The following is an 18,984-nucleotide window of genomic DNA, read 5'->3' on the forward strand; positions in this document are numbered from 1 at the left end:
CACTTAGCAGACCACCCTGCAAGATCATCCAGAAGACACAGAGAAGATCTGAAGGCCCCTCAGAGTGCAAGTAATACATAGGGATGAATTACCATAACCTCTGCCTCCTCTTCTATCAAAGCTTTGCTAATACCAGCTTTGTGGCCTCAGGCAAAATACTTAAACTCTGTAAGTCTCATTACACTCACTGTGAAATGGAAAACGAGGAAGCTACTTCATAAGTTGTGTGGGTATTATTATCATTTCACCATTATAAGCTTTATCAAAATGTCTTAGTTAAAAAGATTGAAATAAAAGGAAACCAAGGTTGTTCAGAAGCCATGACACAGCATCCATCCTTTCTAGCTTCATCTATAAAATAGCCCCCAACTCTCGCTACATTTTAGATACATCACAATATTAATTGCTGCTATGAAGAGAAAAATGTTGCCTACTATTCCAGCTCTAAAGGGATCAGCCATTAGCCACTGAAGCTGCTCACCAGCAGTGTATCCTGAGGGGATTCAGGATGGAGAAAAACGGGAAGTATCCTATGCTGTGAATATACTGGCCTTGGATGGTTACGATACATACCTAAGGAAAATTTTCAGTGACACCCAGATTTTTGCATGTAAAACCACTAAAATCATTAACTTGAAATGTTTGTTCCTTGTGATTAGCAGTAATCTTTATATGCTTGACCATATCTTTTTCCCAGGGAAAAAAAGAGTTCATATATAACAAGTCTCCTCCTTTCCCTCTTTGGAGTAGTTTCTCAAAGATATCTGAGAGGCTGTCTTCTGAGTTATCATCCTCAAAAGATCCCCAAACAAAACCTATCTCGCAGCTTTCATGTTGCACATTTTTATTTCAGTGGACAGTTCTTTTTTTTTTTAATTTTATTTTTTAAATTTAAATTTATTTATTTAATTGGAGGCTAATTACTTTGCAATATTGTATTGGTTTTGCCATACATCAACATGCATCCGCCACGGGTGTACACATGCTCTCCCATCCCACCTGAATCCCCCTCCCACCTCCTTCCCCGTACCATCCCTCTGGGTCATCCCAGTGCACCAGCCCCAAGGATCCTGTATCCTGCATTGAACCTGGACTGGCGATTCATTTCTTATATGATATTATACATGTTTCAATGCCATTCTGCCAAATCATCCCCCCTCTCCCTCTCCCACAGTGTCCAAAAGACTGTTCTATACATCCGTGTCTCTTTTGCTGCAGTGGACAGTTCTTAATTACACCAAATTCATTCGTTCTCAAATGTTAATTAAGCACCTATTATTTCAGGGCACTGAAATACAATAATGAAACATCTTGGACACTGTCCTGAGGGAATTTTTAACCTAGTAAAAGATCATTATTGGCATTGCTCTTAATCTAAACGTAACTCTCCACCTCCAACTCTACTCAGGAAATATTTCCCAATACATTCTAACAGTCTGAATTTGCCTTCTCTTGTTACATTTTTTTTTTAACTTTGAATATAGCACTTAAAACACTGGGTTACACAGAACACGCACTACATACAGTACATTTCATTATGGAAAAGATAGCATCTTTTTTACATAGGGTGTGTATTTCTGTGTATTCAACAGCACGAGTAAGCTGCATCTATCAACAGATAGATAGACGTAACACATAAATAAATATATATGCACACAAATAATAATATCTTTATTCCTTTGGCATTTTATATTTTCAAAACACTTTTTCACATACTTCCTTTTTTAACCTCATAGCTTCTACAGTGTATTAATGTGAAAAAAAAATAAGCCTGCTTCAATGAGGTGCCAAAAATCATCAAAAGTTAGAGTTCGGGAATCTAGAACAAAAGGCCTCCAACTCCTGTTTCAGTGATTTTTTATATGATGATCTTATTCCCTTATAAGAGCCATCCTATGATGATGGCTCAATAAGAATGAAATGTGGTCATTTGTAGTGATGTGGATGAACCTAGGTCTTGTCATACAGAGTGAAGTCAGTCAGAAAAACAAATATCATATATTAACACACATAAGTAGAATCTAGAAAAATGAACGTATTTGCAGGGCAGGAATAGAGATACAGATGTAGAGAATGAACTTATGGACATGAGGGGTGTGGTAGGGGAGAGTAGAACAAACTGGGAGAGTAGCATTGACATATATGCACCACCATGCATAAAACAGAGCTAGTGGGAAGCTGCTGCATAGTACGGGGAGCCCAGCTCCTGGCTCTGTGTTGACCTAGAAGGGTGGGAAGGGGGAGGGGGGGTGAGGTTCAAGTGGGAGGTGATATATGTATAAATATAGCGGATTCACTTCATTTCACAGCAGAAACTAACCCAACACTGTAAAGCAATTATCCTCCAATTAAAAAAAAATTCCTATGATAAATTATAATGGAAAATAATATTTGAAAAGAATTTGTATTTATATGTATAGCCAAATCACTTTGCTGTATAAGAGGAATTATGCTATGCTATGCTAAGTCACTTCAGTCATGTCCAACTCTGTGCGACCCCATAGACGGCAGCCCACCAGGCTCCGCCGTCCCTGGGATTCTCCAGGCAAGAACACTGGAGTGGGTTGCCATTTCCTTCTCCAATGCATGACAGTGAAAAGTGAAAGTGAAGTCGCTCAGTCATGTCTGACTCTTAGCGACCCCATGGACTGCAGCCCACCAGGCTCCTCCGTCCATGGGATTTTTCCAGGCAAGAGTACTGGAGTGGGTTGCCATTGCCTTCTCCATAAGAGGAATTAACAACATTGTAAATCAATTATACCCCCATAAAAATAAATTTAAAAAAAATTTACAATTTGTCAATTTTCAGATGGTCTTTAAAGAAACATTTAGGCAGGAGACTGGAAGTCAGAAATGAGAAAGATTAGGAGAGACAAAGATTTATGATCTTCTTGAAAAGGATGAAAAGTTATTGTCAGCAAATGGCAAAACTACATTTGAAATGCAATTCTAAATAATTCCTGGCACTATTTACCTACTAGTATCGAACTGAGGTCAAAACCTTTTAACCTGTGGGAGCTACCTGAAGCATTACAGGTCAAGACTATGTTCAGTTCAGTTCAGTTCAGTCACTCAGTCATGTCCTACTCTTTGCAACCCCATGAATTGCAGCACGCCAGGCCTCCCTGCCCATCACCACCTCCCTGAGTTCACTCAAACTCACATCCATTAAGTCAGTGATGTCATCCAGCCATCTCATCCTCTGTCATCCCCTTCTCCTCCTGCCCCCAATCCCTCCCAGCATCAGAGTCTTTTCCAATGAGTCAACTCTTCGCATGAGGTGGCCAAAGTACTGGAGTTTCAGCTTTAGCATCATTCCTTCCAAAGAAATCCCAGGGCTCATCTCCTTCAGAATGGACTGGTTGGATCTCCTCGCAATCCAAGGGACTCTCCAGAGTCTTCTCCAACACCACAGTTCAAAAGCATCAATTCTTCGGCGCTCAGGTTTCTTCACAGTCCAACTATCACATCTATACATGACCACTGGAAAAACCATAGCCTTGACTAGACAAACCTTTGTTGGCAAAGTAATACTCTGCTTTTCAATATGCTATCTAGGTTGGTCATAACTTTCCTTCCAAGGAGTAAGTGTCTTTTAATTTCATGGCTGCCATCACCATCTGCAGTGATTTTGGAGCCCCAAAAATAAAGTCTGACACTGTTTCCACTGTTTCCCCATCTATTTGCCATGAAGTGATGGGACCAGATGCCATGATCTTCGTTTTCTGAATGTTGAGCTTTAAGGCAACTTTTTCACTCTCCTCTTTCACTTTCAACAAGAGGCTTTTTCGTTCCTCTTCACTTTCTGCCATAAGGGTGGTTGGTGTCATCTGCATATCTGACGTTACTGATATTTCTCCCAGCAATCTTGATTCCAGCTTGTGCTTCTTCCAGCCCAGCATTTCTCATGATGTACTCAGCTCCCATTAAAAAACCTTATGATATTGGTTACTGTATTTGTAAAAGACATGTCTGATTTCCCTACATGTGCATATAAACATGTATGTTTGTGTGTGTGTATGTGTGTGTAGAGCTCTGTCACTATACAGAAAAACCACTAGGCAAGCTCCTAGTTCAGAGAGCTCTCTCACCAGACTACAATTAAAATACTATGATTCTCACTGCAAAAATGACACACCTGAACAGAATCCAGTGTCCTGAGCCTGGAATTCATGAACTATTAGCTTGATATAAGCAATTCTTCCTGTCATTTAATCTTTTCATTTCTGGAAAATGAGTTTTGATTTAAATAGCTATTTTTCAACATGCATGATTTGCTGGTCGATGTTGGCACTAGAAATATATGCTTAAGGAGGCATTTGGGTAAGTCAAGGAAGATATAATGAACTGAAACAGACTAAGTTGAAATCATCATGCTTCTACATTATCAAAGATGAATAGGCCTGAGTCTCCTGAATTTCAGTGATCTCTGTCCTTTCACCTCACCATGACCTCTACCATCATTTGGAGGAGCCCATCCAATGAAGCAAACTCTTCCCACTGACGCTGAGCTCGTCACTTTCTCCTAAATTTTAGAGTGACAGAGGGAATGTTATTTTACTTTCTGGGAAGAAAAACAAGGCTTTGAAGCTGGAGGAAAAAAAGGGACAGACAAAAATACAGATTTTAAAGCAAGAAGATATCCCTTTATCTTGAAAATCTGCAAGCTTCAAAACGTAGCCCACAAATGCACTCATTGTTGTTCTCTATCTTACCTCCACAATGTGGGACATACACTTTCTAAAAGGATTTTAGTCTCCAGCTGTTTTCCCCTAGCTCTCCCAAGTTTGAATGATCAATTCACATGATAGGTCTAAAATCAAGTTTGGAAACAGACTTATTGCTATGGAGATACGGCTCTATGCATAAAATATCAGCCTTTTTTGGCCAAATGGCAACTCTCTTTGTTTGCACACTCTTGCAATTACTTCCAGGTCATTAGGCCCATCTTGAGTAGATGTTTTACTGTCATGAATAAAAGTGGCATAAAGACATTCAGTGATTTCATGATAATAGTCATAAAAGAGCAGGGGAAGCAATACCAACAAGGAAGAATTACAGGCACTGAACTTGAGCTCAATTTTATAAGAAAAAATATTAGGAAGAAAATCGGCACTATCATAAATTATCAATAGATTTGTTCTACCCAAAAGATATACTGAGGACCTACAGTTAGCCGGATGCCATTCTAGGTGCTAAAAGATGGAAAAAACAGACACTCTGCCAGAATGTATTAGCAGTAAGCATAGCGAAGAAAATAAAACCAGATGATATAATAGAAAATGACCAGGGACCGAAAAATATAAGTTGTCGATGAAGCATCACACAAACTTAGATCAAATGACAAAAAGTCATTTGAAAATCAGGTAAAAGCTGGGATAGCTGGTACAAAGCCTATGAGACAGGAATAAACTTTGCATGTTTTAGGAACAATAACAACAACAACAACAAAAAGTGAGTCTGGCTAGAGAATATTGACCTAGAGGAAAGGACTGGAGAAATAGACTAGATTGTGTAAAGCCTGGTTGTTGAGCTGCTCAGTCGTGTCCAACTTTTTTGTGATGCCATGGACTATAGACCATCAGTTCTTCTGTCCATGGGATTTTCCAGGCAAGAATACTGGAGTGGGTTGTCATTTCCTTCTCCAGGGGATCTTCCTGATTCAGGGATCAAACCCATGCCTCCTGCATTGAAAGTCGATTCTTTACCATCGAGCCACTGAGAAAGCCCCATAAGGCCTGATAAGCGTATACAATTGGCCCAAATATTTACTGAAAACCTAGTATGCACTAGGCACTATTCTAAACTCCAGGGTTATATGAACAAAACGGCAAATTCCTGACCTTGGGGAGCTCACTTTCTATTTATCAGAGACAGACAGCAAACAAATTTTTAAAAATATAATGCTATAGAGAACTATAAAATGGGCTAAGGAAATTAACTGGTATGTGTTTAATAGAGACATGCTATTTATACAGAGTATTACAGTAAACGAAGGATGATGACAAATCCTTTGCCAGTCCTTATGTTGAGATGTCGAGTCTGATTCTCTTATCCTTGAACCTGGGCTAGCCCTGATGACTTTCTTCAATAATAGGATCCAGTGAAAGTTATTTTCTGAGACTTTCTGTGCAGTTAAAACATAATAATCCTTGCTGCTACTACCAGGTCTCTTAGAACACTTTCTTGGAGCTCTGAGAGCATCACACTGTAGAAGTCACATGTAGACACCCTGGTTAAGATAGGCAGCATCTTAACTGCTACCCAATGATCCCAACTTCCTAACATTCATATCCTTGTGTACTCCCCTCCCTTTGAGTATGTGCTGGACCTAGTGACTCAGTTCTAACAAAGAGAATACCACAAACATGTTGCTGCTGCTGCTGCTGCTGCTGCTGCTAAGTCGCTTCAGTTGTGTCCGACTCTGTGCGACCCCATAGACGGCAGCCCACCAGGCTCCCCCGTCCCTGGGATTCTCCAGGCAAGAACACTGGAGTGGGTTGCCATTTCCTTCTCCAATGCATGAAAGTGAAAAGTGAAAGTGAAGTCACTCAGTTGTGTCCGACTCTTAGTGACCTCATGGACTGCAGCCTATCAGGCTCCTCCATCCATGGGATTTTCCAGGCAAGAGTACTGGAGTGGGGTGCCATTGCCTTCTCTGACAAACATGTTGAAATGTCCCATATACTCATTAGGTTCCAAAAACCCATGTTGTCTGTCTTGCTTGATCAATCTCTCTCTCCCTACTGCAACCCTCAACCCAAGCAAGTCTCTCACTCCAGGGAATGCAACCAGCCACGTTGTGATGTTGTGGTCAACCGAAAGAGGGGCCCACATAGCAGGGAACTAATATGTCTGACCAACAACCAGTAAGGTCTTGAGACCTGTCAACAGCTGCCTGAGTTTGGATTCTGCTTCTCCCCAGGCAAGACTAGATGACTGCACCCCCAGAAAACACCTTGAATGCCTGCCATGCAAAAAACCCTGAGCCAGAGGACTCAGCTAAGTTCCACCTGGATTTTCGACCCAAAGGAACTTCCAGATAATAATGTTTGTTATTTTAAGTCACTTTGGGGGTACTTTCTTCAACAGCAACAGATAATCTATACACAGAAAAACAATCCTAAATTGAGACCAGCTTTCCATCATCACTTCCACAGTGCCAGGCATGTGAGTGAAGCCTCTCTCCAAGCCCATTCACCAACTAAGTAGCACTGAACGACCTCTATCGATATCAATTCCAATAGAGGCTTCCAGCCAAGCCCGGCCCAAACTCCCCACCCACAAAATTGTAAGCTATATAAAATGTTGCTTGAAGTCACTGTTTTGGGGTAATTTGATAGGCAGCAATAGACAACTGGAATATGTGGTCAGGAATACCTCTTTGATAAGGTGACCTCAGAGCAAATATCTGAAGGAAAAAAGAGAGGAACATATGCCGGTATCAGACCATGGCAATAGCAAGTAAAGGACTAAGGTGAAAGCATGCTAACCATGTTCCGGGAACATGAAGGAAGTGCACCTGTGGCTGGAGCAGAGTAAGTAAAGAACAGAGGAGTAGGAGATGCACTCAGAGAGGAAGCAGGACAGCAGATCACAAAGGCGATTTCAAGGACTGGCACTTGCTGGGAGTGCACCTTAGGGTTTCGAACAGTGACTCAAACTTTGAGTAGAATATTGTCATAAAATTCTGTGTCTTAGTTCAACTCCCTACCCTTATAAATTCTATGCCCAAATGGTGAGCAGCACAAGCTTACAACAGACACCCTTCACAGCATCAAGCACCCATCATCAACCAGTCATTTTCTAACTTACCCTGAGGAATGGCTCACGGAGCCTGTAGTCGGTGAGTGGCCTGTGCCTTTATTTCATCCCCTCCTTCTTTTTGGTCAGGCCATATTTGCAATTCAGCACCCGGTGCTTTCATTTTCAGAGTGTTTACATTAACTTGAAGTTGTTAACCTAGTTGTGGTGCAGAATGTTTCAGACAGTGCCAGAGGCTGTAAATAAATAACAGTTATATCAGGTCTACCTGGCAAACAAGCGTCTGGATTCTGTTGAGGCCCCAGAGACCATGACTGCCTCAATACCTCAAACAGGGCTAAAAGCAGGTATTCTCAAGGAATACTAAGCAGATGCACTCCAGGTGACACGGTTATGTCTTCCCATCGACATACATCTCCTGATCACCATGGAGACCAATAAATAGACCTCTCTGTCATACCCACTTGGAATAAACTACAGCTAACCTGAGCCCAATTATTACATATCACCAACCAGATTTCTTATCTCACTTCAAACTTTAGTAACTGACAAATGACCAAAACCAAGTCTTCCAAGAATTTTTTTTAATGTATGTTGTCATCTAGAGCAGTAGATCCCCAGTTTTTCAATTAGCAAGAGCTATTTTTATAACATCTCATTAATGATCAATATATAACTATATGCACTCAGACCAAATAAGTCATCTCTCTATGTCTCAGTTTCTCTCATTGTAAAATGGAAATTAAACTACCTATGTCACAGTGAATGGGGACTTAAATGAGATAATACATGAAAACTGTTGAGAAAAGTATCTGGCCTGAACTTAACAGTCAATAAATATCAGTTCATCATTACATAAAAATACTATTGATTATTCTCTCCATGTAATAGTTATACTTCAAGCCAGTTTTTCTAAGAAAAACTCTAATGACCATGTTACAAAGAATTTGGTAGCACTTATAAATGAATTAAAAATTCATTTTTCATTAGAGAATTGCATATACTTAAACCATAGGATGTAGTGGGAAAGGAATATGTGGTCATCACAGATTTGGAGAACAGTACATTTATCCCCATTCACTTTATCATTTATATCTTGAGCAAATACCATGAAAATTGTTCAGAATTAGGACACGTAGTACCAGCAAGAATCTCACTTACCAAAGAATGCAATAAAAATTGTGTCAGTGTATTTTAAGAGAAAGATGCAGGAAATATGAATTTGGAACTCTTTAGCAACAAACTCAGAAAGGGCAATGGCACCCTACTCCAGTACTCTTCCCTGGAAAATCCCATGGACAGAGGAGCCTGATAGGCTGCAGTCCATGGGGTCGTGAAGAGTCGGACACGACTGAGCGAATTCACTTTCACTTTTCACTTTCCTGCATTGAAGAAGGAAATGGCAACCCACTCCAGTGTTCTTGCCTGGAGAATCCCAGGGATGGGGGAGCCTGGTGGGCTGCCATCTATGGGGTCAACAGAGTCATGACTGAAGTGACTTAGCAGCAGCAGCAACAAAACTGTTACCAAAAAAAAAAAAAAAAAAGTCCTGATTCATTTTTCATTAAGCAGAAAATTCAACTAATCAGAATTCCTCTTTCTTTGGCAATCTAGCTGGTTAAGATTTTGTACTGATATCGTTTTGTTGAAGTACCTCAGGATGCAAACTGGTGGTCAACTGCTTGGTCTATATACGTTTTTATTTTATGTGACTCTCTTTTGACAAAATGTCACAGTGTTTAGACTAAGGACCTTGGGAAATGATTAAGGGTGGTTAGTTTTCTCCTTTGTAGATTTCTGATCTTCTCGTAATCAAACATACTATTTATGGAAAAATAATATTAACTTCACCAAAATGTTAGTTTACGTATTAATTTCAAACAAAAATAGAAGTAATACTTTTTTTTCAATTTACTAAACATTTAATATGTTTTGATGTGGGAGGAAAAGTAGAGATTAAAGAGCTGAAAATGTCATTCATATTCACAAATTTAGCAACGAAATTATATACTATGAGTGTGAATTAAGGCAAATTCTTAGTTTAGTTCAGTCACTCAGTCGTGTCCGACTCTGCGACCCCATGAATCGCAGCACGCCAGGCCTCCCTGTCCATCACCAACTCCCAGAGTTCACTCAAGCTCATTTCCACAGATTCAGTGATGCCATCCAGCCATCTCATCCTCTGTCATCCCCTTCTCCTCCTGCCCCCAATCCCTCCCAGCATCAGAGTCTTTTCCAATGAGTCAACTCTTCGCATGAGGTGGCCAAAGTACTGGAGTTTCAGCTTTAGCATGAGTCCTTCCAATGAACACCCAGGACTGATCTTTTTTAGAATGGACTGGTTGGATCTCCTTGCAGTCCAAGGGACTCTGAAGAGTCTTCTCCAACACCACAGTTCAAAAACATCAATTCTTCAGCACTCAGCTATTTTCACAGTCCAACTATCACATCCACGTGAAAACATCACATGACCACGGGAAAAACCATAGCCTTGATTAGACGGACCTTTGTTGGCAAAGTAATATCTCTGCTTTTGAATATGCTATCTAGGTTGGTCATAACTTTCCTTCCAAGGAGTAAGCGTCTTTTCATTTCATGGCCGCAGTCACCATCTGCAGTGATTTTGGAGCCCCAAAAAATAAAGTCTGACACTGTTTCCACTCTTTACCCGTCTATTTCCCATGAAGTGATGGGACCAGATGCCATGATCTTCGTTTTCTGAATCTTGAGCTTTAAGCCAACTTTTTCACTCTCCTCTTTCACTTTCATCAAGAGGCTTTTTAGTTCCTCTTTGCTTTCTGCCATAAGGGTGGTGTCATCTGCATATCTGAGGTTATTGATATTTCTCCCAGCAATCTTGATTCTAGCTTGTGCTTCTTCCAGCCCAGCATTTCTCATGATGTACTCTGCAAAGAGTTAAATAAGCAGGGTGACAATATACAGCCTTGACGTACTCCTTTTCCTATTTGGAACCAGTCTGTTGTTCCATGTCCAGTTCTAACTGTTGCTTCCTGACCTGCATATAGGTTTCTCAAGAGGCAGATCAGGTGGTCTGGTATTCCCATCACTTTCAGAATTTTCCACAGTTTATTGTGATCCACACAGTCCAAGGCTTTGGCATAGTCAATAAAGCAGAAATAGATGTTTTTCTGGAACTCTCTTGCTTTTTCGATGATCCAGCGGATGCTGGCGATTTGATCTCTGGTTCCTCTGCCTTTTCTAAAACCAGCCTGAACAGCAGGAAGTTCACCATTTACGTATTGCTTAAGCCTGGCTTGGAGAATTTTGAGCATTACTTTACTAGCATGTGAGATGAGTGCAATTGTGCGGTAGTTTGAGCATTCCTTGGCATTGTCTTTCTTTGGGATTGGAATGAAAACTGACCTTTTCCAGTCCTGTGGCCACTGCTGAGTTTTCCTAATTTGCTGGTATATTGAGTGCAGCACTTTCACAGCATCACCTTTCAGGATTTGAAATAGCTCAACTGGAATTCCATCTCCTCCGCTAGCTTTGTCCATAGTGATGCTTTCTAAGGCCCACTTGACTTCACATTCCAGGATGTCTGGCTCTAGGTCAGTGATCACACCATCATGATTATCTGGGTCGTGAAGATCTTTTTTGTACAGTTCTTTTGTGTATTCTTGCCACCTCTTCTTGATATCTTCTGCTTCTGTTAGGTCCATACCATTTCTGTCCTTTATTGAGCCCATCTTTGCATGAAATGTTCCCTTGGTATCTCTAATTTTCTTGAAGAGATCTCTAGTCTTTCCCATTCTGTTGTTTTTCTCTATTTCTTTGCATTGATTGCTGAGGAAGCCTTTCTTATCTCTCCTTGCTATTCTTTGGAACTCTGCCTGCAGATGCTTATATCTTTCCTTTTCTCCATTGCTTTTTGCTTCTCTTCTTTTCACAGCTATTTGTAAGGCCTCCCCAGACAGCCATTTTGCTCTTTTGCATTTCTTTTCCATGGGGATGGTCTTGATCCCTGTCTCCTGTACAATGTCACGAACCTCATTCCATAGTTCATCAGGCACTCTATCTACCTATCTAGTCTTAGTTACTATATAAAAATCGTCTTCATCTAGGTTAACTTCACTTACATTTTTGGATGTAACTGTTAGTAGAGAGAAATACCAACCTTCCCCCTCATTCAATTAATTACAAGCTTATAAAGGAGCAAAATACAGCATTTTGGGAAAAAAAAAGGGGGGAAAGAGAACAAATTTCAGAATGAGAACTACTGATACTATTGATAGTATCATATATGAATCTACTATCTTTCATCATTTTTCTTTCATACCCATTTTAACATTTGCCATTCTTAAGAATATAAAAGACTGCTATAGACAAGACAAAGTGCAAAATTAAGTGTTATCATGACATCTAGTTATTAAGAATAACTCTGTCTTCTGAACAAGAGAACTTATTACTGCTAATCCACAGTACTGACCTGGATCAAAATGTTGATTGTTTTTTCTTCCCCAGATTAGCTGACCACACCCACGTAAAGTCCCAGCCTTGTTCTCTTGCTTGTCTAGGGATTTATATGCCCCTAAGTTGCTATTTGCAGGTTGGGTTGGATCTGGAATGCTTCACCCAGGTCTTTAATCCTGAGAAACTCTTTACAGTATGGGTTAATTACCTCTCATCTCACCTCCCATTACAACTCACTCAAATACAAATTTGAACAACAACAAAAAAAAAAGCAGTTTGCATCCCACACAAATGTTTGTTTTTAGCCTAATGCACTAAGTAACTGGTTGCCATGGTGGCAGGCACTTTGGACAAAGTGTCTCAGAGTGAATAAAGATCATTAAAAATGACTAATTAGCCATCAGATAGGAAGCTGCTATTTTCATGCTCAGGTGAAAACCAGAATTCTCCTTCATAAACATGCATGTAAAATAGGAGAGAGATAAAAGGTAAAGAAAACAAAGTTCTCTTTCATCCTTCTTTCTTTCCAGCCAGAATGCTACTTTAAAAACACAGGCTACAAAAACTGCTTGATCCTCTTGGCTACCTGATTACCAATCATGCTGCCTTTCTAGAATATCTACCCAATATCCATCTTTTCACGGCTCAGTTGTTTGTGATGTATATGAAAAGGATGTAGGCACTGGTACTTTAGCCATAATTAGATTCTGCTACTTCTCTCACCAATTCAAAACTCACGATTGTATTTCCAGAGAGATATTTCTTAGCACAAGGTCACAAAGACACTACCAATTTCATTTTAACCTGCCTCTTCAACTGACAACTTAACTGACAGCTCTAATTGTCCACCAGTGGATACATTTATGCATTAAAATGTCTGGTTACATTGTTCTAAACCAAAGGATAATCTGACTTCAATAATCAGGTCTGAATTTAGAGGCTAATTGCATCTCATCCTTTAACCTTTAAAATGAGTTGCCCTTATAATTTAACAGAATTCTTTGCACATTTGTCTAAAGCTAAGGGTCCAAAGGGATGGAAATAAAGAGATTATTTTCTGTGACTGAAAAGTGACAAAGCAATGACCCCCCAAGTCTTCAATTTCAAAAGGGTTATGAAATCTATGTTCATATTGTGTACTTGCTGGATTTATAATTTGTTCAACGTCCATTGATTTGATTTGCATGAAAAAATGGAGGGAAAGGTTAATATGTTCCTTTCAAAGTGTCTAAACTTCAATCCCAGAAAGCACTGTTTAATGGAGGGTCTCTTTGCCTCTCTCACTCTTTCTACATCTCTGTACAAAAGATAGAACCCCATAATGTAGACTTGTGTTTGGTTTCAGAAAAATCTGAGTTTTGATCCTAATACTACCTTTAAAAGTGGAATAACCCAGGGAAAACACACATCTTTTTTCAATATTGTTTGTCTTTGGACTATTAAGATTATATTTATAACCCATGCAGTTACTGGTGGTTTCTTGTATATGGTTAACTAACAGTCATTTAATGTTTGTTGCCATATCATCAAGCACGTTTGTAAAAGCCTGAGTAGAAATGAAGCACATTATATATGTTTATTAGGGACCGTGGTTGCTGGCTGCCACCAAACAGATTATAACCATGCACCTACCTAGGTTAAGGAAACAATGAAAATATGACCTTAGCGAAGGATGAATCCATATTAAATGTCAGTTGTTATTACTTGTTTAGATTTCCCTATCACTTGTCTGCTGTACTATACAAAAGAAACAATAACTTAAAATTCATATGCTTTTCTTCTGATTCTTAAACTGACTCTAAATTTGTAGCTTCTATCATTCATTCTGATTCTTCCTACATGCAACACAACTTTCAAGCAGGTAATACTGGTTATATATATATATATATATATATAAAAAAGAAAGTAAAGTACAAATATCTTTGCTTATTTAACTGAACTGCTAAATTAAATGTACTTTTGAATTTTGACATTTTGCCTACTTGAGTGGAATGAAGAAAATCCCTCTTCTTTGACCAGAGCTGCTTATTTACAAAGAAGAAATAGTTACTAACAGATAAAACAAATTTATGTTTACCAAAGGGGAAAGAGGATGGGGAGGAATAAATTGGGAGCTAGGGATTCACATATACACATTACTATGGATAAAACAGATAACCAATAGGGACCTACTGTATAGCAGAGGGGACTCTACTTGATGCTCTATAATGGCCTATATGGGAAAAGAATCTAAAAAAGGAGTGGACTTATGTATATGTATAACTGATTCACTCTGCTGTACACATGAAAATAATACAACATTGTAAATCAAGTATGCTCCAATAAAATTTTTTTAAAAAACAAAATAACTGCTCTATCAAAAGTCTACAATAATCCGGGGGCGGGGGGGGGGGTGGATGGACGACTCTTCAACAGGTATGAAGTCTCAGTCATTCAAGATGAAAAAGTTCTACTGATCTGCTGTACAACATGGTGCTCAGAGTTCACACTACTATCATGCACCGTTAAATTTGGTTAGGAGGGTAGGTCTTTTTTATGTGTTTTCTAATATGATAAAAAAATATTAAATGTCTAGAAAAGTCCTCATTCTATAGATGATTAAGAAACCATTGGGATTTGAAGAAAGCATTTGAAAAATCAGCTATTTATGAACAGCTGATGTAATGATGATCTGCTGACCTCTGTAAGTGAAAATGCTATTTTTGGTCTCCCACAGTAAACAATCAAGGCTATGGTTTTTCCAGTAGTCATGTATGGATTTGAGAGTTGGACTATAAAGAAAGCTGAGCGCCAAAGAATTGATGCTTTTGAACTGTGGTATTGGAGAACACTCTTGAGAGTCCCTTGGATAGCAAGGAGATCCAACCAGTCCATCCTAAAGGAAATCAGTCCTGAATATTCATTGGAAGGACTGATGTTGAGGCTGAAACGCCAAAACTTTTGCCACCTGATGCAAAGAGCTGACTCATTTGAAAAGACCCTGATGCTGGGAAAGATTGAAGACGAGAGGAGAAGGGGACAACAGAGGATGAGATGGCTGGATGGCATCACCAACTCAATGGACATGAGTTTGAGTAAACTCCAGGAGTTGGTGATGGACAGGGAGGCCTGGTGTGCTGCAGTCCATGGGGTCACAAAGAGTCGGACACAACTGAACGGCTGCACTGAACTGAACAGTAAACAGACTAGACTTAGTTTACTTGCTTAACATGTAGTTTCTAGGACTCCAAAGATTCTAATTCAGTAGATCAGCTTAATGGGCTCCAAATCCACATTCTTAACAGCATTTACAGGATTTATAGGTTAAGGTCTACAGTCTACACGTTGAAAAGTCTGGGGATGGTTATGCCCCTTTGCCCCAAATATCAAGATGTATTTGATGAACACCTTTCATGGTCTCTATTGAAACATATACTTGGAAACATACACTTGGAAAGCACTGGCCTGGATGCACCTGAAAATCTAAAATGGTGTAATATTAAGGGGTCAGTTCTGGGAATAAAATCCATGACTCTGGCACTATTAATACCAACAAAGTGGTTGCCATGGTGATAGGAACTATGGTCAAAGTGCCTCACATAGAAAGAAAATTTCATTAAAAATGACTAATACATCATCAATAGGAAATTTACTAAAATAGCTATAATTCATAGGCAACTTAGCTTAATAAAGGAAGAAATAAAGAGGAAAGAAATGACTCTTGAGTCTTTCCGATCTCAGAGCCTTTTTTTAAAAAAAAGCTCCTTATAAATACAATGAGGTTTCTGAATCGTGATGCTGCAACTTCAGCTGTTCATTTGGCTCCTTTCAGTAGGGCACCACGAAATTTGATTAGAATATTAAAATTCCAGGAGTTACTGCAATTTAAAAAGAAAACATATTAAGAAAGGCTGATGATAACAAAGACAGGGGAAAAAAATATATCAGCAGGCCACAGGACATTTCCAGATTACAATTCTCTTTTCTTTGATTAGAATGAAAACCTTTTTGCACTCAAAAATCTTTAAATCATGTTCATGACATCTTGGTATTCTTGGAAGATCCTTCTTTTCTATATAAGGTCCAATGAGCATAAATCAAAACCATCAAATAGAATCTTACTCTCAGACAATAATTTCCTGGATAACTAACCTTGTATATTTTAAGATGTTTTAGAATATGTAAAAATCCTCCTTCCCTAATCAGAGCTGCTTCAGTAGAAGTCTAAGAAAGTCTTTCATACAACGGGTGATTAGGAAACCACTGGAATGTGAAGGAAGGATTTAAATAATGTAATCTCTATAATGCTGGAAAGTTGTCAAATCACTCATAGATCGCTTGCATTTGTATTCTACTTTCTTTGTACACAGGAGTTTCAAAAACACTCAAGACCAAGTGATCAATTAAAAAAATCAGGCTGAAGCAAAATTTACATCTAGATTTTGATGGGATACCCTAGACAGATTAATTCATATCTCTCAGCCTTTAAAAACTTTGCTATGGTTTTCTACTTGTCAAAAATATAATACTGCCAACAAAAGAGAAGTTGCAAACCATATATACTGTAAATGGAGTCCAAAACTCATGTTTCGTCTTTGTAATCCAAAACAGGGTTTCAATTAAAGACAGTAGTTTGACTATCTTAAAAGATTTTGCTTCAATTAATGTATCAGACCCTAGTGAGGAGAATATGGGCCTCAAACCACATACAAGGTAACAGAGACAAAGTGAAAGTCACTCAGTCATGTCCAACTCTTTGCGACCCCATGTTCTATATGGTCCATGGAATTCTCCAAGCCAGAATACTGGAATGGGTAGCCTTTCCCTTCTCCAGGGGGTTTTCCCAACCCAGGGATCAAACCCAGGTCTCCTGCATTGCAGGCGAATTCTTTATCTACTGTGCTATGAGGGAAGCAAAAAGCTAAACAAAGATCTTAATGACCCAGAAAACCACGATGGTGTGGTCACTCACCTAGAGCCAGACATCCTGGGGTGTGAAGTCAAGTGGGCCTTAGGAAGTATCACTATGAACAAAGCTAGTGGAGGTGATGGAATTCCAGTTGAGCTATTTCAAATCCTAAAAGACGATGCTGTGAAAGTGCTGCACTCAATATGTCAGCAAATTTGGAAAACTAAGAAATGGCCACAGGACTGGAAAAGGTCAGTTTTCATTCCAATCCCAAAGAAGAGCAATGCAAAGAATCTTCAAACTACCATATGTTTAGGCTCATTTCATATGCTAGCAAGGTAATGATCAAAATCCTTCAAGCTAGGCTTCAATAATATGTGAACTGAGAACTTCCAGATGTACAAGCTGAACTGAGCAAAGGCAGAGGAAGTAGAGATCAAATTGCCAACATCCATTGGGATCATAGAAAAAGCAAGGCAATTCCAGAAAAACATCTACTTCTGCTTCATTGACTACACTAAAGGCTTTGACTATGTGGGTCACAACAAACTGTGGAAAATTCTTAAAGAGTTGGGAATACCAGACCACCTTACCTGCCTTCTGAGAAATGTGTATGCAGGTCAAGAAGCAACAGTTAGAATCAGACCCAGAACAACGGACTGGGTCAAAATCAGTAAATGAGTATGTTCAAGATGTATATTGTTACCCTGCTTATTTAATTTATATACAGAGTATATCAAATGCCATGTTAAAAGAATCACAGGTAGAATAAAGACAGCTGGGAGAAATATCAATAACTTCATATATGCAGATGATACCACCCTAATGGCAGAAAGTGAAGAGGAACTAAAGAGCCTCTTGATGAAGGTGAAAGAAGAGAGTGAAAGAGTTGGCTTAAAATTCAACATTCACAGAACAAAGATCATGGCATCAGTCTCATCACTTCATGGCAAATAGATGGGGAAAAAATGGAAACAGTGACGGACTTTATTTCCTTGGACTCCAAAATCACTGCAGATGGTGACTACAGTCATGAAATTAAAAGACACTTGCTCCTTGGAAGAAAAGCTATGACACACCTAGACAGTACATTAAAAAGCAGAAACATCACTTGGCTGACAGAGGTCCATATAGTCAAAGCTATGTACGGATGTGAGCGTTGGACCATAATGAAGGCTGAGTGCCAAGAATTGATCCTTTTCAACTCTGGTGATGGATAAGGCTCTTGAGAGTCCCTTGGATAGCACAGAGATCAAACCAGTCAATCCTAAAGGAAATCAACCCTAAATATTCTTTGGAAGAACAGATGCTGAAACAAGCACCAACACTTTGGCCATCTGATGCAAAGAGCCAAATCACTGAAAAAGACCATGATGCTAGAAAAGATTCGGGGCAGGAGGAGAGAATGAGATGGTTGGAGGGCATCATCAACTCAATGGAAATGAATTTGAGCAAACTCCGGGAGACAGTAAAGGACAGGGAAGCCTGGTGTACTACAGTCCATGGGGTTGCAAAGAGTCAGACACGACTGAGTGAACAACAACAACTTCACCTTGAAGGAGCTTGCATACCAGCAGGCCTGACCATCACAGGGCCAGTTTCTACCAAAGTGAAAAGAATCACAACCCAGGTATGCAAAAATTATGTGGGAGCATGGCTAAACTTTATTATTTATTTTTTTTACTGAAGTAGAATTGCTTTACAATGTTGTGTTAGTTTCAGATTTACACAACAAAGTGATTCAGCTATATGTATACATATATCCTCTCCCTCTTTAGCCTCCCTCCCACCCCCTCCCCCTCAATCCCACCCTGTAGGTCATCACAGAGCACTGAGCTGAGTTCCCTGTGCTATACAGTAGCTTGCCACTAGCTATCATTTTACACATGGTAATGCTT

At 39.4% G+C, this 18,984-nt stretch overlaps 1 long non-coding RNA gene across 3 annotated transcripts in view; it reads right to left on the minus strand.

Moving 5' to 3' along the window:
- Positions 1-18,984, minus strand: part of LOC123335011 — a 399,767-nt gene that overhangs the window by 215,870 nt on the left and 164,913 nt on the right. The window contains exon 3 of one of the 3 annotated variants that reach the window (XR_006553226.2): positions 7,816-8,000. The exons of the other annotated variants lie outside the window; for them this stretch is intronic. This is a non-coding gene — a long non-coding RNA (uncharacterized LOC123335011). The remainder of the gene's footprint in view (positions 1-7,815; positions 8,001-18,984) is intronic. 3 annotated transcript variants of the gene reach the window in all.

Source organism: Bubalus bubalis, chromosome 9 (assembly GCF_019923935.1).
Source record: "Bubalus bubalis isolate 160015118507 breed Murrah chromosome 9, NDDB_SH_1, whole genome shotgun sequence".
NCBI classification, from domain to species: Eukaryota; Metazoa; Chordata; class Mammalia; order Artiodactyla; family Bovidae; genus Bubalus; species Bubalus bubalis.